At 35.5% G+C, this 25,194-nt stretch overlaps 1 protein-coding gene across 4 annotated transcripts in view; it reads right to left on the bottom strand.

Annotated features, from left to right (window-relative positions):
- The window catches only part of Spock3 (SPARC/osteonectin, cwcv and kazal like domains proteoglycan 3), a 432,583-nt gene that overhangs the window by 231,652 nt on the left and 175,737 nt on the right, over nt 1–25,194 (bottom strand).

Below are 25,194 nucleotides of genomic sequence, written 5' to 3' on the forward strand. Positions count from 1 at the left end.
TCATGCAACAAGTAAAATCAGAAAAAAAAGCCAAGTTTAAGAAATTGTTTACATCTGAGAGGTGGTGAAATCAGGAAGCAGGTAGTTTTTTCCACAGGTTTAAAATGTTATCGCATTACTTTCCTAGCTTTTGAATTGGTGAAAGCTAGTGGATGGCAAGACTTAATAGATTCAAAAGCTTTTAAAAAAATCTATTCACCAAAGGATGCTATTTCTGACACAGAGGTGGTCATGGAATGGGTATTCAGCAGACTGACAAGCCATTAGGCTTTGGTCTGAAACCTTTCAACCTTGCCTAATTGGTATAGATTTAAATCTTTGCAGACACAGATCCTTTCCAGGAATTCCTGTTGACAAGTAAAGCACAAATGGAAAGATTAAAACTGGTCTTCAGTTTAGTAAAGACAGAAATAAGACATGTTGCCATACTACCATAAATATTATATGGACAGCGACTTTGTTTACATTACATAGATGCTGACTGCTATAGTGAAAGCATATAGATCTGTATAGGTAAAGATGTCAGCAGCACTGGTAATTCATTGGATATTAAATAAAGTCTTCACTATGGCCTTTAACATGATCTGTACAAAGTCACATTTGTATAATACATAATGTATTATACAGCTGTATATAAGCCCTAGGAATTCCAATGGACAATGCTTAACCCATTTCCATCATGACTATACTACCCAAGGTTCTGGAGCCATTTAACAAATACCTTTATCAAGTATCAAGAGATAAAGTAATTGTTATATCATGTCGAATAAAGCTCGTCTATTAATGGGTATGGTCCGAGGGCATCATAGAAATACTTATATGCTCCATTTTCCCCTACACCTTCCTTCTGTACACCATTGCACGTAATGACTTAAGGTTGTTAATAAGTGATTTCCAACACGAATACATGATGTACTGATTTTTCAGACAAAAATTTTATTAAAACATGTATACATAAATATATGTACACTTCTTCATACTTAAAGTTTATAATCAATATTGTGCAGTGTTTTTTTTACAAAGGGTTAATGTATCAACAATTTAAGCTACTAAATATCTATTTATTGCCTTCTAATTAGAATAATATTAGTCATTTGTCTTAGCATTTCATATTCAATGAACAAACATGGGTGTGATAGTTTGGGACTGAATTAGTTCATGTTGTATAATGTTTTAGATGTTTAAAATTATAAGCACAAGTTACTACTTCATGCTTTTTTATCACTAAATAGTATTTTAGCTCAGGGATATGCCACAATTTATCTGTATACTCACTAATAGATAATCATATTAATAGACTTCAACTTTGCCTTTTGTTTATACTCTGTTTGTTACCTCCCAGCTTCATGGAATTATTGATGGCTATGATTCGTAATATTGTTTTTGGATGTGTTGTTAGGAGAGGACAGAGTATGAGTTTTTATAAATAATGTGTGACATCAATTATATAATTTGATTGGAAGTCAAAATTAAGAGAAGTAAATTATTAAAGGTTGTAAACTATAAATTTTATCCCATGAAAACACATAGAGCCCAAGTAATTAATGAATATTTAAAATACACAAAATTGTTTGTATTGCCCCAAGACTACCCACTTAATATAATATATGCATTGGTATTAAACTTTTTCATTTTAATATGAGGATAAACTCAAATTGACATATAGTGCCCAACTGAAATTTGACTTCATGAAGTCATTAAATATTAAATATATTTAGATAATCACATCAAGCAAACAATGTTTTAATAATCAATAGATTCACAGATATATGCTTATAACTTATATTTACAAAAATATGAGCATAACAAAATTTTTTTGCAAATTTTAATTTAAGATTAAAATAAAGAGTTTTCTAATGTAATATTATACTGTTCTGGCAATGAATTATTAAATCATAGATGGATTATGTTTTAATTAAATGGTCAATAGTTAAAATATGCAATATTTATTTGCTCAGAATTAGAAAACAGACTATATAATAAGTCAACTCTTTAGATTTTTTTTCATTTTTCTCCTTGATTCTATAAGATTTCAATCAATTTATATTAAACAAAAATATGTAAATATAATTTTTTCTGCAATACTTTTTCCGTGTTTAAGTGTTTGTATTGTTTCATTTTTGTTTGTTTGTTTTCTTTGTTTGATTTCTAAAGAGAGTGCAGGGACAAAGACTGAAGGAAGAGTCTACCCCACCTAGTGATACATCCTAGCTGCAGCCACCAAACCCAGACCCTATAGGACTAGACCACCACATAAAGAGTATACATAGGGTTGGGGTTTTGCCTCAGTGGTAGAGCACTTGCCTAGCAAGCACAAGGCCCTGGGTTCGGTTCCCAGCTCAAAAAAAAAAAATAGAAAAAAAAATCTACACTATAATATTTGGGGTTGGGGATTTAGCTCAGTGGTAGAGCCCTTGCCTAGGAAGCGCAAGGCCCTGGGTTCGGTCCCCAGCTCCGGGGGGGAAAAAAAAGAATATACATAGAGGGACCCATGGCTCCAGCTGCTTATGTAGCACAGGATGGCTTTTCCTGACATCTATGGGAGGCGAGGCCCTAGGTCCTGTGAAGACTCAATGCAGCAGCTTAGGGGAATGCTGGAGTGGTAGTTGCAGAATTGGGTGCGTGGGTAGGTGGGTAGGGTAGCTCCCTCATAGAAGGAGGGAGGAGGGGATAGATGGAGGGGGAAAGTGGAAAGGGGATAACATTTGAAATGTTAAAAAAAAAAAGGATAAAAGAGAGAGTGAGGCATGAAGTTCGATCAGCTGGAAGGATCCGGGAGGAGATTAGGAAGGGGAAACCATGATGAAAATATACTGTATGAAGCTCTTCTCAATAACAAACCCACAATAGCTCACACCTCAGTTGTAATTCCTTACTATTGAGAACTCAGTAAATTAAAGTTGGCTGCAGTTCTTGCATGGTAAAGAATAATTTATGCCTGCTTTTCATTATTTGTCTATAGGAAATTAGGATTTAGTTGATCTTTAAAACTAGAACAAGTATCCTCTGAATCTCCTAGTAGAATCTGATATTTGATGTATCCCACTAAAGCAAAAAAAGCTTGAAGACATCTTTATTTTACTGTACTCCAATTGTTCCATGGTGAATTTTCTTCAGGGGCATTTTTCTGGAACAGACCGTTTATGTAAATACTTGCCATGGTAGCAGAACTGTAATCCTCATACATTCTTGGTTCTTGATAAGTCAACACTTCATTTTTTATTATATTTTACCACAGCATGTTTATGCCCCAGGAGTGCATGGTTATTTGTTTACTGTTGCATTCCACACAGATTCCTTCCCAAGCAGATGCAGTTAATGGCTAGTTCTATGCTAGTCACTTGAATTTCAAGTACATTCTGCAGGGACAGATCATTCTTCTAGGAGCAGTCAATGTCTGGCCTGCCTTTGCCATGTAGCGTATATGATTTTACTTCTCAGAGAATAAAGATTCAATAAGGATCAAGGAAATTTTAACACCATAACTTCTGCTCCCATTCATGTATAACTTACAGAGAACACTCAATATTATTTAAACAATTGGTAAGCTTTTAATGTAATCCATATAAAAAACTATAAACAGCAGCCTGCCTCAGGGGTTAGTTATAACAAAGAGACATGTGCCAGGAAAATCTATACTACCCATCACTCGCATTTTGAAGATTCCCTTTTAAATAGTGTAACATGATTAGATTTGTATAATTAGACTATAGGGCTAAAATTAAAAGGCTAACTTTATTCTACTCATATATTACATCTTGACCACAATTTCCCCTCCTTTCCTCTTCTTAGATTGTCTCTTCCACTTAACTTCTCCCTCAAATACCTACCCACTTTCTGCCCCTCATCAGAAAAGAACATGTCTCACAGGGACATTAACTAAACACAGCATATCTGGCTACAATAAGATCAGACATACAATATCAGGCTGGACAAGCCAACCCTTTAGAAGGAAAAGGGTTCCCAAAGTAGGCAAAAGAGTCAGAAACAGCCTCCATTCCCACTGTTAGGAGTCCCACAAAACTCAGTCATAGCATATGTGTAGAGGACCTAGGTCAGACTCCTACAGAAAGCTAACATTAAAAAATATGTTTACATAAAACATATCTAGCTCATAAATGTTTTTTTATCCTCTATGGCTCTCTTCTTCATTAATATGCTAATGGTAATGCTTATTGGCATTAGAAAATATCTAATGGCTATAGTACAAGCCAGCATAGAAATAGAAAATTAATAACTGCTTTATGATTTCTGAAGGTCTCTTGAGGGACTGGGGCAATGGATCAGAGGAGTGGATCAAATTGTTTATACAAATGAAGACTTGAGTTTGGTTCGACAACTACATAAAAAAAAGGGGGGGGGGCATGGTTGTGCTTGCTAGTAACAGCATTGCCAGAGACATTCAGACCTGACAGACTCAATCTCACTGGTTCTCAGTCCATCCAAAATAAACAAAAACTTCAAGTTCAGTGAGAGACTAAATATAAAAGGAATAAGGAAGAGAAAATATAAGAAGATACACAATAAACTCCGCTGGATTCTGCAAGCTTGTAAACAGGAGCATACATGTTTATACTTAAGTGCATGAGCTGTACACACACACACACACACACACACACACACACACACATACACACATGGGGGGAGGGGAGGGAGAAGAGAGAGAGCATATCTACATATAAGTACTTTTAAAAAAGTGGAACCATGAATAAAATAAAGTTTTGGTAAACATATGTTAAAAGGGAAAAAGAAAAGGGAGAAGCCTGTTGTTATTCTATTTGGGTTAATGAATATTCCTTAGTTTGTAGAGTTGAGATACATTCAGTAAGGAGAAATTTTAACAATTGAGCTATATTTCCTTTGGAAACTTAACAATCACAATAGAAATTGCAAATTCAATACCATGGCAATTTCTTTACCTTAAAAAAGTGTTAAAATAACCCAATTTAAAGGTTTAAAAATGAACATTTTTAAATGTCTGAGTTTTTTAAGTATAATAGATCATAAACACCTTCATGAAGACTATCATCTCAAAATAGTTTTTTATCTGTAATTTCTGGGATATGTATATATACATACAATGATCTTTAATGATTTTTTTTAAGCACTGGAAAATTAAGTAGATTAAGGACATTAAGTAATAATAGAATTTCTTTTTAGCATCAAATTATGTTAATAAATTCAAAATTTGTAGAAATCACTAAAAATGTAAGATGTTTACACAAAGCATATCTAGCCTATTGATTTTTTTCTCTTTAGTTTTCTCCCCCTGTAAGTGACTTTAGACAGGATAAAATAGCATACATTATGCAAGTATTAAATAATATAAAAGTGTAAATTATCATAAAAGTATATAGTATAGACTTTGAGTACTTTATTCTTTGTTTTGAGAATATGTAATATAATTATATAACTTTATGATATTTTATTTGTTTGTTTTATACTTACTCATTTTTCATAACTTCTAAAAATTTATTTTGGGCATATTCACTAAACTTTTCCCAAAATTCCACAGACCCACCAACTAATACAAAATTATGGTATCGATAAATTGAAATTATCATAAATAAATAATAATAATATAATATAATAAAAACAAATTTATGTTTTACACAATTTTTTACCTAAAGATATAAAATGCATCAGTATCAAAATAAGATACACGTAAAATATTAAGATAGAAATTTCACTATTCTAAGAAAATTTAAGATTCAGTTAGCATATTAATAAATAACAGTGGTCTTCATAATGCAGCATTGACTTGGAAAAAATATTAAAAATAAACTCAGTTTCAACACATGTGAAAATGAAACCAATATAGTTAAAAGAATTCCATTGAGAGCAACCAAATACTGTGGGCAAACCTGGCAGTTGGTAGCAATTGATGGCTATAAACACTATAATTCTATCATTATTATAGAAATGAAAAAAAAACAATAACTCAAAAGGAAATGCAGATGTAGGGAAATTGCCATTTTTAGAATAGTGAGGAAATTTGTAACAGAAAATATATCGCCATGGAATTTTTTTCCTATGTTCATGTGTGGAGTAAATTTCAAACATTTCAATTGATAATAAGCAGTGCAAGTGAACACAGGAAAGAGTGAGAAGCAAGGAGGAATGGTAGATGAACACACTTGATACCATTTTACTAGCTATGTGTGTAAACAGAAAAATAGAAATGATTACCTGTTAGTTATTGATTAATCTGTAATACATGAAAATTAAGTATAACACAAGTAAAACAGTGAAGAACAGGGTATATAATGTCCTACTCCAGATGAGCTCAAAGAGGTACTCACTGTGGCTACTGTAGTCTATAAAATTAATCACTGAAAGAAGAGGAATCTTAACCTTTAACCTCTTTAAAATTGCTGAACAAAATATAATTCATCAATAGAACTGAAGAGACATTCAGGTCAAGAGAGAAACAGTGAAACATGGAAATCACATATGCAAACTTATAAGCTCATTTTGATAATATTCTATTGTATAAGGAAGTTCCTAGGAAACTTAAAAACTTACCAGATGCTTGAATAGCAGATGTACAAGTGAGGAGCATAAAATAAAGAGCCTCTGCTTGATACTCAATTCAAATTTTGACAACCAACTTTGAGGTATTACATGTTGGAATATAGTCACAAGTCTTTGGAGTGACTTTCTTAGTTTCAAAACCTAATACATCTTCAGTCATATAAACCCCATCTTCACTCATTTTGACTTCTTCATTACAAAAACCGAACATAGAAGTCTGCTGTGGAGATCAGATGAAAGCCTGAGTAGATATGAGTTGCTGACATGAACGCAGACATCTCTAGGATCTCATTGGCTCATATCCACAGGAATGGTGAGCCTTCCCCAGGTCAGGCCCAGGGAATAGGAAGACTTTCTCCTGACTTTAAGCACGGATATTCACACTGTGTGCAAAAAGGATCACCCACACCTTCCTTCAATTGCATTGTATGAATACAACCTGAGGCTGCTTCTTGAAGAGATGTGCTACTGTAATTTAGTTCTTCCTTAAGCTGTATGAAATAAATACGCAATGCTCCTGGGCTACTAGTCAATACAGAAATGAGGTCCAACCAAGTCCAGCTTTTTTCTATGAGTGTCTGTCATTTTTTTAATCCCTGTGGCCCCTGTCACATTAATTCCAAAGTCATGTAGGTCAGGTCAATGAATACTATTAACCAGTTCTGCATCACTTGAAGAGAAATATCAATAAAAAATAAAAACATTATCATTTAAATAATGTTTTATCTGATAAAATTGAAGATATATAATTGACTATTGCATTGGTAAAGAAAACTCCATACACTATTATAACCAGAAATTAATTTTGTTATTCTATTTGAATTGAGGATTGATGGAGATGTTAATGTAGGATTGTATTTACTTATCCATTCTTCTTTATTTATATATCACATAATTTTCCAAAAATGCAATATGACAAATACTAATAGAATTGCTTTTATAAAATAGATTCCTACCAGAAAAACTCATTATGAGTGGAAATCTATTTTCATTGGTCTACATACTACTCTATTATTCAATATAGCAAATAATAATGTATTTTTATTATAAGCCTTTAGATGTATTTGCATAGTTGGAATTGAATATGTCAGTTGTGTGTGATTACTAAAATACTGCTTCTAAGAGAAGCATCATGAAAAATTCGACCTAATACAACAATTCTAGAGGTGGCTGAGTAGAATTAAATTTACTTCTCATTTCAGAGCTTAGTATTTCTACCCATACATCAAGATATTTAGCTGTCTACTCTACAGTATAAAATGACAGATTATAACCTCTTTGCAGTTTAATTAACCTTAGAGGCAGTACCTTGAAACATAACAATTTATTTCATTAAGAAAATATGTTTATTTCACAATTCATGAATGTGTGATAAGTGCCTAGGCTATTCGCAGACATGTAGAAAGTACTATATTTAGCTACCAAGATTTATGACATCATTGGTAGCTGTTAAGTTCCTACTCCATCTATTAAATTAGGCCATGCAACGGTTCCAGCTACCTACGATAGGACCTCTAGTCAAGTTTGATTAATATTCTGCCTTCCTCAGACTTCACTTCCATGAAAGAAAATCCTTTGGCTCTGAACTTACCACTTTCTTAAATAAAACTGCTTATTGAAGATGTGGATTTGGTTCATGATTTTTTTGCTCCTTACAATGAAAAACCAATAAATTTCACAGGAAGAAAATTAGTTGTGTAATCAGAGTTCATCAAATACTGCTAATATTAGATAGTATACACACACACACACACACACACACACACACACCCCTCATGAATAAAAACATGACTATGGTATATGATAGCAGTAGTCCAAAGTGTTTTTATCTGGATGCAAGCATTCTTATTAAATCTTCGTATAATAAAATTTATAGTTATATAGTTAAAAATAATTGCATCATCATTTTATAAAAGTGGTATCTCAGTTAGAAGGCACACTCCTTTGTTTCAAGGAATAGTTTTAGAATCTTTTATAACATATGAATATTAATAACTTTCTTTCATCCACTCTTCAGTGAAGCAGAATACTCAGCCAAACATATGACTATTGCCCCATGAAGTTTCTTGAGTACAGGCTGGTAGGTAATCCTGCCCATGTGGTCCCTAACCTACTCCTTTTCTAATTCCACATATGTCAGCCGTAAATTACTTCCCACCCACAATTCTTTTAGGTAACTACTATAACCATTATGCCTCAAGTCTTTGCCTGCCATGGCTTTCCTCATGTGATACAACAGCCCTGATCTGTGTAAGTGACTTAGCCTCTACCCTGCCTCCTTGTCTATTCCTCCTCAAGTCATACCCTATAAAATCTAATTACTTCATGACCCTGAATTCCTTATGCGACCTCTCCTGCTCATACACCTTCGTTCAGCAGCATTGGTTCATCTCTTTTCTCCTCTAAGCCAATGATTCTGCACTCCTATGTTAGGATCGCACACTGGTAATGTAGCAAGACATTTCAAGAGATTAAACCGGTTAAATCCGCACGCCCACCTTCAGTCACAGAAACACAAACAGTAAGATAATCCAAACAACACTCCCTAAAGAATTCCAGTTTTATAGTTATATTATCTAAAAAAATGAAATTCAAGACATACAACTCAACACAACAATTCTCAAACTACTTAACAAATTCAGAACATTAGAATAGGATACAAGTAACATAAAAAAGTAGAGAGGATAGCAATAAATTAATTGAAGTACAAGAAAACACAAAATATGAATAAAAGGATTAGTACAACTCAGGGTAGCATAATAGATTTCAATGAAGAAAAAGTCATACCAAAGAAAACCCAAAAACTGTATTGAACTGTCAGTGAGGGTCAGTGAGGCTAAAAAAATGGCAATAGAAAAACCTCATAAGCAAAATGGGTCTCCTAGGAGACATACTGTTAGGGGTGGAAGAAAACATAGAGGACCTAGATTAATCAATCACAGAAAAAGTATTATGTAAAAAAATTAAAAAATAATTCAAAAATTAAAGACAAATAGAAGTTGAGTTATGCTCTAGGATGTGGTGGTCCACTGCCTTAATCCCAACAACTGGTAGGCAGATCCAGGTAAACAGTGACTTTAAGCCCAGCCTGTTCTACAAAGCAAGTTCCAGGAGAGCCAGGGTTGTTACATAGAGAAACAAGTCGCTCACAAAATCAAACCAAACAAACAGCAAAACAAAGAATTAATTATAAAACCTGCATAATGATAACAGCAATCAACTCGGCCATGTAGATGGGAGGAATTTCACAAAGCACCACCCTATAAGTAGCCAGAGGAAATCAATGTCTGTTAAAAGAGGGAAAAATCTTTTCCCTTTTAAGAAGGAGTGGGAGAATCAGCATTTTTGTCATCCTTCTTCTTGAGCTTCCTGTGGTCTGTGGATTGCATCCTCTAATTCCCCCCAAGGGGGTCCTGTTCTCAGTTCAGTGATTTGCTGCTAGCATTGACCTCTGTATTGCACATGCTCTGGATGTGTCTCTCAGGAAAGATCTATATCCGATCCCTTTCAGCATTCACTTTTTAGCTTCATCAATCTTACCTAGTTTTGGTGACTCTATATACATATGGGCCACATGGGCCACATGTGGGGCAGGCTCTGAATGGCCTTTCCTTCAGTCGCTCCTCTAAACTTTGCTTCTATATCCCCTTCTATAGATGTTTTCCTTCATTTAAGAAGGATTGAAAGGGCTGAAGGAGCTTGCAACCTCCATAAGAACAACAATGGCACCAAACCAGAGCTTCCAGGGACTAAACCACTACCAAAAACATATACATGGACTGACCCAGGCCTCCAACTGCATATGTAGCAGAGAATAGACTTGTTGGGGACCAGTGGAAGGGGAGGCCCTTGGTCCTGCCAAGGTTGGGCCCCCAGTGCAGGGCAATGTCTGGGGGGCAGTAAGGGGAATGGACAGAGGAGTGGGGTATGTGTATATGTGTATGCATATTTAAAATCACAATTATAGAAGTCATGGATCTAAGTGGGAAGGAGAAAGGGATGAAAATGTGTGACCCTATTATTTATTTTTGAAATTCTCAAAAAATATAATTAAAAATAAATGTATTGATATTTTTGCAAGTTTTGTAACTGAAACAAGGAAAAACTTTGTGCCCAGCAATAATCTCTTCAAAGCTTCCATATTTTATAGTCGATAAAAAATAGTCTAGTGAAATACACAGGAATTTTGTGAAAGTATGCAATGTATGTATCCTATGGGTTTGGGTAAAACACCCTTACTTATCAAAATAAAAATAAATGAATATTTTAAGTGCCCTGTACTCATTAAGATTATTCTGGAGCCTTTGCAGTTAGTGTTCAAAACTTGCGTATGCGCTCTGATAATAGTTGCATCTATAGAAACCCCAATAAAAATATTTGTCTTGTCTAAATGGATTTGTATTCTGTCATGTTGTCTAAAAGGCTGTCTCTGATAACATTCCTCTTGATGACGCCCACCCTCAAGAGTTAAAGTCATAGCATGAAGCTCAATAAAGCACCATTCTTTAGAAGAAACATTTGGCCTCCAGGAGCTCAAAGTGAATCTTCTCCAGTTAACCGGAATGAGCTTTGGAAAATCCTTATCCCTGACCAGGATAACTATGCCTGGAGAAAAGGAGACCCGCTTGGATGCTTTCTAGTACTCTAATATTTAATAGAACAGGTCATTTGTTTATCACAACCACAATGCTTAAATCTGCAATTTAAGATAGGAGTCAGTAATTTGGATTTTTAAAAAGCAAAATAAAATGGAACTTTCTGAATGTTTCTGGCAAAGATGAATGGAGGGAGGTAAAAGTGAACACTGCAAAGAAGGAGCAGATGACTCAGCCTTTGTGAAACAAGTGAAGGCTTTAGCATCTTTATTTCTCTATAGACTAAGTCCCCTTCTCTCTCCTGCTGCCTTCAACAGGAATGCATAAGTTGTAAGCCATTCCTCCATTTTCGAGTCTGTAAAGACTATGGAAAATTCAGTATTCCTTCATAGTAAAAGAACAAAGAGACTAGTATTTCACATATTTTATAATTTGGGAATAACAGGAAAGTAACAGAGTATATGTTGAGGGAGAAAGTAGTACATTGGCCTATACAGTCTCTGTCAGCAAACCTAGCTCATCTTTTATGGGCTACATCTGCTTTATGGTATATGACTGGTGTATTTAATATCTATCATCTTAGAACTCTCACACTCTAAAAAGCCTATTAACAATAGCTACAGTTAAAATATGCAGGTGTTTTAGATTTTTTTGTTTTTTTGTTTTGTTTTTTGTTTTGTTTTTTGTTTTGTTTGTTTTGTTTTGTTTAATTTTTTTGTGTTGCTGCCTTCGACTATTCTTTGTCGGTATGATTCTGTGCATTGCTATGAGAAAGTATCTCTCCGATGGTTTCAGTTTTTGCTAGATTCATTACCTGTTAAATCTAAAGAGTTAAAATGTTTCTCTATCAAAGTCCTTGGGTATTTTATCATTCAATTTTTGATTCTATAACTTTGTCAAAATCCTTTCTACAATCACTATTAAATTATCTCTTTCCTGAGAGTGATAACAGAAAACTCAAGAATTCGAGAGTGGGTTTGTACCTGTATGACCCTAGTCCAAGCATGCAAGATACTAAAGAAAGAGGAGGATCACTAAACATCTATCTGTCTGTTTGTTTGACTCTCTAACTATATAGACACATCCATATACATGTGTGTATGTCAGTGTATGTGTGTGATGTGACAAAGTTCATAAATATCATATTAGTACTGTTTCTAATGGTCAATGTAATTTCCAGGTTCATTTTATTTTCTTCCAGGTAACAAGAGTATAAAATATACAAAAGGGTCAGAATTAAATAATATATGAAGTTCACATAAATTGAATAAATTTTGAATTTCTTCCAATAAGTTATATTAAATTATTCATGAAAGGCCTTGGGAGTACTTTGAAATGCAACAATTACCCTTTTGATTACAAATCTTGAAATATTTGGAATGTGAATATAAATAAAAAATATAAGCAAAAATGTTCCTTGAGAATTTGAAAGGCTCAATAAGCTCTTTCTCAAGTTTCTACTCTAAGGAATAATCCAGAGAATTTTAACCTAATCCTGAATTTGCTGGGGCCCCCTTTTATTCCTCTGCTTCTTACAGATAGAACTGTGTTTATCAGTCAACAGGAGAATATTAATCCATTCATTTCCAAGACTAAGGCCATGTGCCATAACAATATTCTACAGCTGAAGGAGTGGAAAACTGAAAGCTGAGAATGGATGACAATGATTAGTTAAAAAATGGCAGGAAGTCATAAATGGGAGGAACAAGAGAAGACAATACATGGAAAGAGGGGAGGAGGAGGAATAAATATCACAAAGAACGCTTGGAAAGCCCATAGGAAATTATATTGCTTAATGTTTACTCAAAACTACATATTCGTGTATATATAGGGAACCTGAATGAGAATCCAGCCATTTTCAACTATATTCTAAATACTCTTCTTTACGTTCCCAAATAAATATATAAGTAAAGACTGCACCCTTCCCAAGAAGCATCCTTTTGCAGTAGACAGAGATCATAACAGAAAGCAACATAGTTCAAAATATGGAATTCCACCTAATAATGGGTGTTCATTTTCAATTAAAATATATAGAAAACCCCTATGCCTAAAGCTCAGGAAACATTGCAGAAGATGGGATAAGGAAATTGTAAGAACCAGAAGACCTGGAATTCTTCTGTCTGATGTTTACTTAAAAATAAACAAATAAATGAGGTAAAATAGGGGTTGGGGATTTAGCTCAGTGGTAGAGTGCTTGCCTAGGAAGCGCAAGGCCCTGGGTTCGGTCCCCAGCTCTGAAGGAAAAAAAAAAGAACCAAAATGAGGTAAAATAATAATAAATTAATGAATGAAGTTTTGAGGTAGGGAGGAGAGTTTAGATCTGGAATAAATTCGGGTGATTGCAATCAAAATATATTGCATTTAATTCTCAAAAAAATTGCTTTCTGCTGGGACAGACTGCTATCTAGACAGCTTCCTGGAAGAGGCTATATCCTGAGGCATACCAGAGGATCAGCTGCACTCAGAGAAATTAAGAACTCATCTGAAGTCACACAGCTGCTATTGAAAACCCAGTTGTTTTGGGAACCCACCATTGCCCCAAACACCTGCCCTCCGAATACCACTCCACTTCTACCTAGTCCTTTCTGCTGGGACAGACTGATAGCCTGTCTGCTCTCCGGAATGCTGTCCCCAGGGAATCTGACACCACTGGTGGAGACATCCAGGGAGATTCACTGCACCAAGGACATCAGAGCTTTAAGGCATCCCAGGGATACCACAGTCTGAAGACTTCCAGGGCGGGGGGGGGGGGTTCTGTGGCATGCAGGCAACTTCCCCAAAAGTCTGAAAGTGTCCCTGGAATTTGACTGCACAAAAGAAAGCAGAGACCTCACTCTATAGCAACACCCAAGGCCCCTCATGGAGAACAGCTTCACATGGGACAACAGTGTCACTGCTCCTCTGAAGACCCAAGAGTCTGAAGGCCTCCCAGGAGATCTACTGCAGCCAGAGCAACAAATCATCAGTTTCTCTGACCCTCTGAAGACCCTCCACTTGGAAGGGCCTTAAAGAGCTCTGCTGCAGCCAGGACCACAGGCCTACCAGGAGACCTAGAAATAGGGGAAAAAAAGGCAGACTCCAGACCAAGTCACATTGACTAGCAAACACAAGGGATAATCACATGGCAAAAGTCAAGCACAACACCAAAGCAACAGATGCCAATATACATGGGAATCATCAGAACCCAGTTCTCCCACCACAGAGAACCCTGAATACACCAATGCACCTGAAAATCAGGAAGCTGACCTAAAAATCCTATCTCATGAAGATAATAGAGTCCTTTAAGGAGGGTATAAATAACTCACTGAAGAAATATAGGAAAACACGGATAAACAGGTAGAAGGCCTCAAAGAGGAAACAAATCTATCCCTTAAAAAAATACAAGAAAACACAATCAAACAGGTAAAGGAATTGCATTAAGTGGTCCAAGATCTAAAAGTGGAAGTAAAAACAATAAATAAAACACAAATGGAGGCAAATCTGGAAATGAAAAACCTACGAAATTACAGGAATTACAGATGTCAGTATCACCAATAAAGTACAAGAAATAGAGAAAGAACCTTAGGAGTAGAAGATACTGTAGAAGAGATTGACACAACCATCAAAGAAAATTCAAAACTTAAGAGTCTCCTAACCCAAAACATCCCAAATCTAAGAACAATTGGAGTAGAGGAGCATGAAGATTCTCAGCTCAAAGGACTTGAAAATGTCTTCAACAAAATCATAGAAGAAAACTTCCTCAAAGTAGAGAGATGGCCATAAAAGTACAAGTCGCCTATAGAACACCAAACCAATGGGACCAGAAAAGAAAATCCTATTTTGACATAATATTCAAAACACTAAATGCACGGAAGAAAGTATATTAAAAGCTGCAAGGGAAAAGGGCGAAGTATCATAAAAAGGCAGAACCATTAGAATTACATCAGACTTCTCAAGAAAATATATGAAATCTAGAAGAGCCTGGTCAGAGGTCATGGACATACTAAGAGAACAGAAATGTCAGCCCAGGCTACTATAACCAGAAAAACTCTCAATCAACATAAATAGAGAAACTCAACTCAACTATAAAACGACATAAGCTAATAGAATGGATATGCAAACAAAATACAGCATTTTGCTGCATACACAAAACACACCTCAATAACAAAGACATGTACTATCTCTGAGTAAAAGGATGGAAAAAGGTCTTCCCAGAAAATGGTCCCAAGAAATAAGCCAGAGTTGCCATTCTAATATTGAATAAAATAGATAATTCAACCAAAAGTTATCAAGTGTGATAAGGAAGGACACTTCATATTCATCAAAGGGAAAATCTACCAAGAGAAATCCTCAATTCTGAAGATCTATGCCCCAAATTCAAGGGCACTCAGATGCATAAAAGAAACTTTACTAAAGCTCAAAACACACCTTGAACCTGACACAATAATATGGGGAGACATCAACACCCCACTCTTGTCAAAGCACAGGTCATTGAAACAGAAACTAAGCAGGGACACAGTGAAACTAATAGAGGTTATGAGCCAAACAGACTTAACAGATATCTATAGAATATTTCAACCTAAAACAAAGAATACCTCTTCTTTTCAGCACCTCATGGTCCATTTCTCGAAAATAGACCATATAATTAGTCACATAACAACACTCAAGAAAATAGAAATAACCCTATGCACCCACCCTATCAGACCACCCATGGCCTAAAGCTGGTTCTCAATAACAGCAAAACAGAAAAACCCACATACATGTGGAAACTGAAGAATGCTTTACTCTATGATAATTGGTCAGGGATGAAATAAAGAAAGAAATTAAAAAATTCCTAGAAAAGCAATCCAACCCAAGAGGAGTAGAAGGAAGGAAATAATCACACTCAATATCCACCAAATAGAAACTAAGAGAAAAATACAAAGAATCAGCAAAAGAAAAGCTGGTTCTTTGAGAGAATTAACAAGATAGATAAACCCTTAGCAAATCTATCTAAAAGGTCCAGAGGAAATTTCCCAAATTCAGAAAATCAGATATGAAAAGGTAGACGTAGCAACTGATATAGAGGAAGTTCAAAAAATCATCAGATCCTACTACAAAAGCTTATACTGAACAAAACTGGAAAATCTAGACGAAATGGATTGCTTTCTAGACTGATAACACATACCAAAGTAAAATCAAGTGCATGTAAGTGAATCTCTAAACAGAACCTTATTCTGTAAGAAAATAGAAATCGTTTTCCCAACCAAAAAATTGTCCAGGCAGAGATTTAGATCAGAATTCTACCAGACCTTCAAGAATAAAATACTTGAAAAACAAATCCAAGAATACATCAAAGCAATCATTTACTATGATCAAGTAGGCTTCATTCCAGGGATGGAAGGTTGGTTCAATATATGAAATCCATTAACATAATCTACTATATAAACAAAATTAAAGAAAAAAGATCACATGATCATCTAAGATGCAGAAAAAGCATTTGACAAAATATAACACCTCTTCATGGTAAAAGTATTGGAGAGATCAAGAATTCAAGACCCATACCTAAACATAATAAAGGCAGTCTACTGCAAACCAAAAGCCAATATCAAATTAAATGGAGAGATACTTGAAGAAATCCCATTAAAATCAGGAACAAGAGAAGTATGTCAACTCTCCATATATCTATTCAATGTAGTACTCGAAGACTTAGGTCGAACAATAAGACGCCAAAAAGAGATCAAGGGGATACAAATTGGCAAAGAAGAAATAAAGCTATTCCTCTTTGCAGATGATATGATAAACGACCCCAAAAATTCTACCAGAGAACTTCTCCAGCTGATAATCAACTTCGGCCTAGTGGATGGATATAAAATTAACTCAAATGAATCAGTAGCCTTCCTTTATACAAATGATAAAAGGCTAAGAAAGAATTTAGGGAAACATTCTCCCTCCACAATAGCCACAAATAACATACAATATCTTGGGGTAGTGCTAACAAAACAAATGAAAGATCTATATGAAAATAACTTCAAATCTCTCAAGAAAAAAACCAAGAAAAATCTCAGAAAATAAAGAGATATCGCCTGCTCATGGATTGGCAGAATTAACATAGAAATATGGCCATCCTACCAAAGGCAATCTACAGATTCAATACAATCCCCACCAAAATGCCAACACAATTCTTCAAAACATGGAAAAAAACAATTCTCGAATTCATCTAGAAATGCAAAACAACCCAGAATAGTGAAAACAATAAAAGAAAGGCTTGAGGAATCACCATCATTGATCCCAAGCTCTACTACAGGGCAATAGTGATTAAAAACTGCATGGTACTGATACAGAGTCAGAGAGGTTGATCAGCGGAATAAAATTGAAGACCCAGAAATAAAACCACACAGTTATGGACACTTTATATAGGAATAAAATCTGGGGTGTAAAAATGAATGAACAAATAAATAAATAAGAGAAATTCTCAAAGAAACAAAGATAGAAAATATAAGTTATTGTTTGATTTCAATACACATGGAGGCTCTGGTCAAGAGTTCAGTACAGCTACTATACCAGACGAAGGAAGAACTATGGATTATTTGATCCACTAGTATTGATGGAATTAAAAGATTTTTGTCTCACAAGAATACACACAAATAAAAAGTTTGGATATAGTTACTGATACCAAATACAATATATTAAATATTTTTTATGTTTTGGGGTTTTTTGAGACAGTGTCTCATATGGTGCAGGCTAATACTGAATCTAGCATGTGTAAAAAGGTGGACAATAGACTTTCCAATTAGATTTTACAAATGTTTTGAGTAGAATTCTTTTGTGTACCAAATTTTAATTACTTTTTGTATGTGAGCATTTGTAACTTCTAGGAAAAAGTACTTCTTTTTTGCTTTTGAGGTTTACTTTGCAGTTTTCTTACTTCTACATATGAGCTGAAAACACATTTGCACAATGTGATATTTATTGACGAGCTGAAAATGATTAGAGTAGACAGGTAGGGTTCATGCAGCATCTTCCACCCATGCATCACATGAGTTTCTCCTGAAATCTCAAGTCAAATTGTAGAGTTGCTAAACCTTTTCTTTAATGTTCATATAATAATTTCTTAGTTATTCTTGACATATTTTTTGAGACATCGTTCTTGAAGCAAGTGTTCACCTACACCCTCAGACAGAATAGATGAAGTTTCCTAATTACATAAGCCCATCACTCTCAATGTCTTCCCACCACTCTCCAAAAGTTGGATCTTTTTTTTCTTACATAATACTTGCAAGAGAAATTATGTTAAATTTTGTTCCATGCTTTGAGCCTTCTTTTCTCCAGTTTCTGGTTAATTTTTCAATGTTCTTATGTTTACCTAAACTCTATTGATGGTTTCATGTGTTTACTTCCTAGAAGATCATCACTCAGGTTTTGTGGAGGTAAGTACCTTCTTTAATTAATAATAAAAGTCTTATCTAGCTGTTTACGAATTTCCTTTGTAGGTATTCACTGCTCTACTGTAAAACTGCTATCTTGCAGTCATTATATGCTTTCAAAAGATATGGTTAAAGCAATAGTTAAATTTCAGTTACTATTTTATTCAGTGACAGGCAGTGTACATAAATGTATATGTGATTTGTTAAATTATGATTTGCCCTTCTTTACATATCAGTCTGGTCATCTGTTTTACTTGATGTCTGCTTTTAATCTCATTCCCTCTCTCATGTTTATGTAAATCATATGCATCATATGAAAAACTGAGGCACTGGCTCACAATTAGGGTAAAGTACTTTTTGATACGAACACTATGGAGCAAGAACAGTATTCGAGTACTACTCACAGCAACAGAATCTTCTGGTAGAAATTATCACTGTGAAGAATCTCCTAATTCCTGTTTTTCATTTTCATACTATGTTTCTTAGTTATGGTTTCTATTGCTGCAACAAAATTCTTCAAACAAGGCAAACGGAGGGGCAAATGGTTTGCTTAGCTTCCACTTCCAGAGCACTGCTCACCATTAAAAGAAGTCAATTCAAGAACTAAGATAGGGAAAGAACATAGAGGCAGGAGCTCACGGAGGGCTCACAAAGGGGTCCTGCTTACTGTCTTGATCAGCCTGATTTTAAATAGAAATATTACATTAAATTCTTCACTCATACATTTTATCCCAAGAGTAGTTTGCCCTACTTCCACTTCTTCAAGTAGTCCTCTGTCCTCCACTGATTTTGTATTTCCCTTCAGAAAAAAATCAAGTCTCCCAGGGATAGACCCCAGGAATGTATAACAATTTGCAATAAGACTCAGCACAAACCCTCATATCAAAGCAACACGGTAAAATGAAGAGTTCCAAGAGGCAGCAAAAGAAGTCAGAGACAGCCCCTCCCACTATTAGGAGTCTCACAAGCACACCAAGCTACACAACCATAACTTATGTAGAGGACCTAGCTCAGATGTATACAGGCTCAGTGATTACTTGCTCCTACAATCCTTCCTCTCCCTCTTCTGTAGGGTTCTGTGAGCTCTGGTTAATAATTTGTTTGGGTCTTTGAAACTGTTGATATCAGTTGTTGAATGAAGCCTCCGTGATGGTGAGTGACTAGGCATTGATGTATGAGTATAGCAGAATAGTTTGATCTTACGAAGGCATTCTCATTTCTCAGTTGAAATTCTGTCCTTTCAGATAACTCTAGCTTGTGTCAAGTTAGCATGAAACATCCAAATTGTCATCATTAAGTGACAAAAAATTCAAATAAGCAATTTTTCAAATGAGTTGTTTGTAACTAGTTTATGTATTGTGGAATGCAGTATTCAAACATTATGTGCAACAACACCCATTTACTATAATAAAACTGTAGGAAAAGCTGGAGGAAGGTAAGGAGGAGGGCAACCCTGTAAGAGGACCAGCAGTCTCAGTTAACCTGAACCCCTGAGATCTCTTAGACACTGGATCACCAACAAGGTGACATATACCAGCTGAGATGAAACCTCCAACACACACACAGCAGAGGACTCACTTCCTCCAGTACCCCCTTTCACTTTTCTCCCCCAGATCCACTAATTCTGTATTTCCCTTCAGAAAAAAATTTTTTTCTTCAGTTCCTGCTTATGAGGGTTGTTGGTAAGACTTCAAGTTGGTCGCTTCTGACATTCCTTAGACACAACCTAATCATCTGACTCCTGCAATCTTTCAAATGTTTCCTGAGCCTTAACTTTAAAAATAATTTAACAATATATATTGTAAAAGTCACAGTAGGCATGTTGGCAGTACATGAAGAATATAGTAAATTTTTAATTTTAAAATTTATAGATGATTTCTTTATTAGAGAAACTATATAATATAAAATGAAAGTATCATAAAATATCAAGATTTATTTTATTCATGCAAAAATTGTTTAGTCTGAAGATGTGTGCCCAACAAGAGTGGATCACAGAGTTGAGCTCAACCAAATAACAAAACAATCATCCATCATCACCAACCATAATAATCAATGAAAAGGCAGAGAGACACAAAAAAAAAGAAGTAATTGAAAGAATTAGGCCTGATGCACTTTTTATGAAAAGGTGGAGAATGAAGACCATGTACAGATGTGGAGCTTATTCATCTGGAAACTTCTTTTCTTTCTTTTCTCAGAGTCTTCATTTTCCTTTGGGGATCTGCGTCTTCTCTTATCATTGCATTTCTATTTGTCTATGCCTTGGGTAGGAAATGAACTGTCCTCTATGAAGAAACATATGCTGATCATGAGGATCATGTACTTTCCCAACTAGTCCTTATGTTGAAAGGTCACCAGACTTTGCAGGTATATTTTTCTCATTTTGGGGGTGACCTTCCCTTATATCGTTTGAAATACATCCCTGCATTTTCAATTGTTAATTCTGTACCAGCACAGACCTAAGTGCTGGCAGGAGTTTGGTACTGTCATTCCTATGGCCCATCCCCACTTTTCTATATGTAAATTCTTTTCCTTCCTCACAGAACATTAGATAAAGGTCAAGTCGCTCTCATGGCTTAAAAGCAATTCTAAGAGATGGATGGGGCATTGTCTTGCTGTTGATTGGGTCATACTAAACTATGACTTTTGTATAATAAAGAGTTGACAGTGGACCTAGGGCACGGTGTACTATGGCAGGACTTCCAGGCAAAGAGTAAAGATGTGGTAGACTGATCCATCTATGGAATGGTTGAAAATCTGGGGTATGTTTATAAGAGCTAGCTGAGAGATTGCCCCAGCAGAAGACTAAAGGCTTCAAACTTTATAGAGGGTTCCATGTCTTAGGCAAATTACAATAACTCACAAAAGTCCTGCAGTTCTTCATCATGAATCAACCAATTGATAATGTTTTTTTTTTTTTTGGTTCTTTTTTTGGGAGCTGGGGACTGAACCCAGGGCCTTGCGCTTCCTAGGCAAGCGCTCTACCACTGAGCTAAATCCCCAATGTTATAACTGAAGAGAACATTTGTATATAGGAAGTGAGCTTTGATTGAAGAAAGTACAGCATAGGGATGTTCTTTGATGGGAATATCCTCTCCATGGAACATCACCCTGCCCACACATGCATACACATACCAGGAGATAAGCAAATTTTCTTTCCTTAAAATGCACATCCTCTATGATGTACCAGTTCATGCACTGAAAGTGAGGTCACAATTAACCTTTCATTATTAAGCTTTTATGCTCTTCAGATATTTTGTCATAATAAGAAAAGAACTGAATAACATAGATTCCAATAATTTGAATTAAGGTGCTTAATTATAAAACTATATTTTTGAAATATTTGAACTTCAAAAGAAAATTTTAAGTGTTTAAAAAGACTGAACTTTTAAATTGGTTAAATTTGAAAGACTATGAAATTTTTAGATTTGGGAATATTTAGTATTAGGATATTAATATTAGTAAAAGATCTTGTGATGAATAAGAAAAGAAGGTTTATGGTTTCATGGCATTATTCATTTTTGTCAAGATGACAGTTCAGTTTTCCTTGCTAGTGTTACGTCAGTTTCACCCAATTTAGAATCATTTTGGAAGAGAACCCTCACTTGAAAAATGATACCATCAGATTGGCTCGTGGGCCAGCCTTCAGTGCATTTTCTTAATTGGTGACCAATGTGGGATGGCCAGGCCCTATGTGGGCAGTATCACCCCTTGGCTGATGAACCTGGTCACTATCAGAAAGAAAGCTGAGTAAGCTCAAAAGAACAAGCCAGTAAGAAGCATGTTACTATGGCCTTGGCATCAATTCTTCATTCCAGACTTCTATTCTGAGTTCTTGCCCTGACTTTCTACAATGATGGAGATTATAAACTAAAAGATGAATAAATTGTTTATCCTCTCCATGCAAAATAAAGTCAATATTTGACTTGAATTTAGCCAGATACTTGCTGCTAATATTTTTGAAACTATAAGAGGTAGAAGGTCAGATAGCCTTGTGAACATCTGATATATCTAGAATTCTTCTAATTAGCCCCAAATCTGTAGTGTTTATGCTGTGTTATACTTAGTTTTCTTTTGTGATATAATACTCACATTTGTTTAAATTTAAATTTTGAAAAAAAAAAAACAACTACTGAGTGGTTTCAATGAATTAGCAGAGAACCTGAACAAACAGGAGGAATGAGCTGAAAAGCTGTCCAAAGTTAAAACCAGAGACAACCAAACTGAACATTATTAAATAACAGAAAGGTTTTCAGGCCATTTACATTTTGGGGCACAAGGGTAATTATGTAAAACAAAGATAAGAGTCCCATTTTCACACATGCTTTAACTCATTAATGCAAAATTTATCATTTAATTGGATTAATGTAATTAATATGAAGATGTTATAATTTAGATCTCAAGGCACAGTGTGAGGGCTGTAATATTGTTGGGCACAGCATGTGGGATATTAGCATCCATTGGTCAGAAAGGGAATAGAGAAAATGATTGAGTTTGGAGGTTGCCCTGTCAAAAAGGATGCGGCTCAAAGTTAATTGGCCTCACACACTACACTATTAGTATTAGTGTTCTTTTCTGTGACTTGCTTAATAGGCTTGTACAAATATTAAAATCATGCAAGATGCCTTTATAGGCCCTGAACAGAGACTATGGGCTCAGAGCTGAGCCTTTGTAAGCATACCAGCCTGCTTAAGATAAAAGACAAAAGCCCAGGAAGGACATACTGAACCCTGTTACAATTGATGCATCTAGGCTGCATCCACTTCTTTATCACAGAAAACCAAAAAGACAAAATACCGAAGCTCACCTTAAATGAAAATTGTATGATAACTTGTTTCTGTGTGCCAGTTTAGAAATTCTAATCTATATTTTAATGAGCTCCTGGAAAATGCAGACAAGGGCCCTATTTTCATTATTATTTCTGAAGATTCTAAGGGGCTAGTTATATTATATTTTGAGTTGATTTAGATTTATTCCCCTTAGTTTTCATTGAGAACTACATGCAAACATATGAATTCTTCAATTACAAATAATGGCTTTATTTTGTTATTGTTCATGCTTAGCTGACACGCTCAGCAGGACTGCCCATTATTTCCTACTGTGATTTAATTTAGTTGCAGCTGCTGCCAGGATATGTATGTCATAATGGTGTGCTCTTATGACATCACCATCATCCTGAACATTATACTAGTGCATACTAGGATGTCAACAGTGCCAGCATTTTAAATAGGGCTTTAAAAAACCCTGAAGCAATTTACCACTGAGCATCTCCTTCTGTCTCTCTGTCTCTCTTTCTCTCTCTGTCTCTCTCTGTCTCTCCATGTCTCTCTGTCTCTCTCTCTGTCTGTGTGTCTGTGTGTCACTGTGTGTATACATCCTAGGGCATGCATGCGAACAAGGCATCAGGTAAAATTAAAAAGTCAGTTTTGCATGAGCTTGTTCTTGTAAAGAGAATCTCTTGTGGGCTGAGTAGAAGAATCACCTGTCAATAAAAATCTGGTGTCCAATGATCTGCGGCAGGATTATAAAGTGAGACATCTGGCAGAGAGGGTGAGGAACTCTGGAAGATAGTCAGATATAGGAATGGATTTGGGATGTTAATTCTGAGGAGGTGAGCTGTATGAAACTAAGAAGTCAGCCATATAGCTGAACTCAGATTAGAAAAATGGGATAATAAGTTGAGTAGTAGAGGAACCAACCTAGCTTATGACCTACGCATTTATTAATAAATAAAAAGGCCTGGTAGTTGAGTTCCCTTATCTGGGAAATGGGGTGGAGTTGAAAAAGGCAGCAGCTGCAGGTTCTCTTTCCACTTTCATTCTGAGGCAAGTTGCTGTAGTAATTTCTTTTGTTTTGTTTTGTTTTTTGTTTTTCGGAGTTGAGGACTGAACCCAGGGCCTTGTGCTTGCTAGGCAAGTGCTCTACCACCGAGCTAAATCCCCAACCAATGTAGTAATTTCTATTGTTTCCCATCAACGTTAACTTTTGGCTATGCCTCCCAACTCTGGCTACTTTCTTAAGGTAGGGATGCTGGACTCGGCAGATAGTGAAAGTCACATCATTCAGCTTTCTCCCTTGGGTTCTACATTTGAGCAAAGATTTGTATAGCAAGCGCCTTTACCTATGAGCCATCTTGCTAGCCCCACTCCAGTTTTTAAACATCCCAAAAACACATGTGTCCCTAGAGGCAGAGTTAGAATTGTGATTTTAAGACTTGTCAATGGAAAACATACAGGACTATTCTAGAGGAAGATTCCATGTCACTAAAACATTCATTTTGTCATACACTCTTTATTTCCAAGTCCAGATAGTTTACCCTAACACACAAAATGCTACATACTTAAAGATAGAATTATAACAATGTTTCCAAACTTGGTATACATGCTGACATTTTCTACAGTAGAGCTACTCTAAATATGTTCATGTGTGTACATGATGTTCAAATTTTTATCTACTATCACTAAACATAGTTCACATCCTTTTTGTGTAAATGTATGTATGATTTATGCATGTCTGTATATTCTTCTGTGTCTACAGTGTACCTGTGAGTGCGTGCATGTGTGTGTGTGTGTGTGTGTGTGTGTGTGTGTGTGTAGGGGTACAGACACATGGGAAAGCTCAAAGTTGGAGTCAAGTATATTATTCTATTGCTTCCTACTTTACAACTGTGTACAAAGTTTACT

The sequence above is a fragment of the Rattus norvegicus genome, chromosome 16, assembly GCF_036323735.1.
Source record: "Rattus norvegicus strain BN/NHsdMcwi chromosome 16, GRCr8, whole genome shotgun sequence".
In the NCBI taxonomy this organism is placed as follows: Eukaryota; Metazoa; Chordata; class Mammalia; order Rodentia; family Muridae; genus Rattus; species Rattus norvegicus.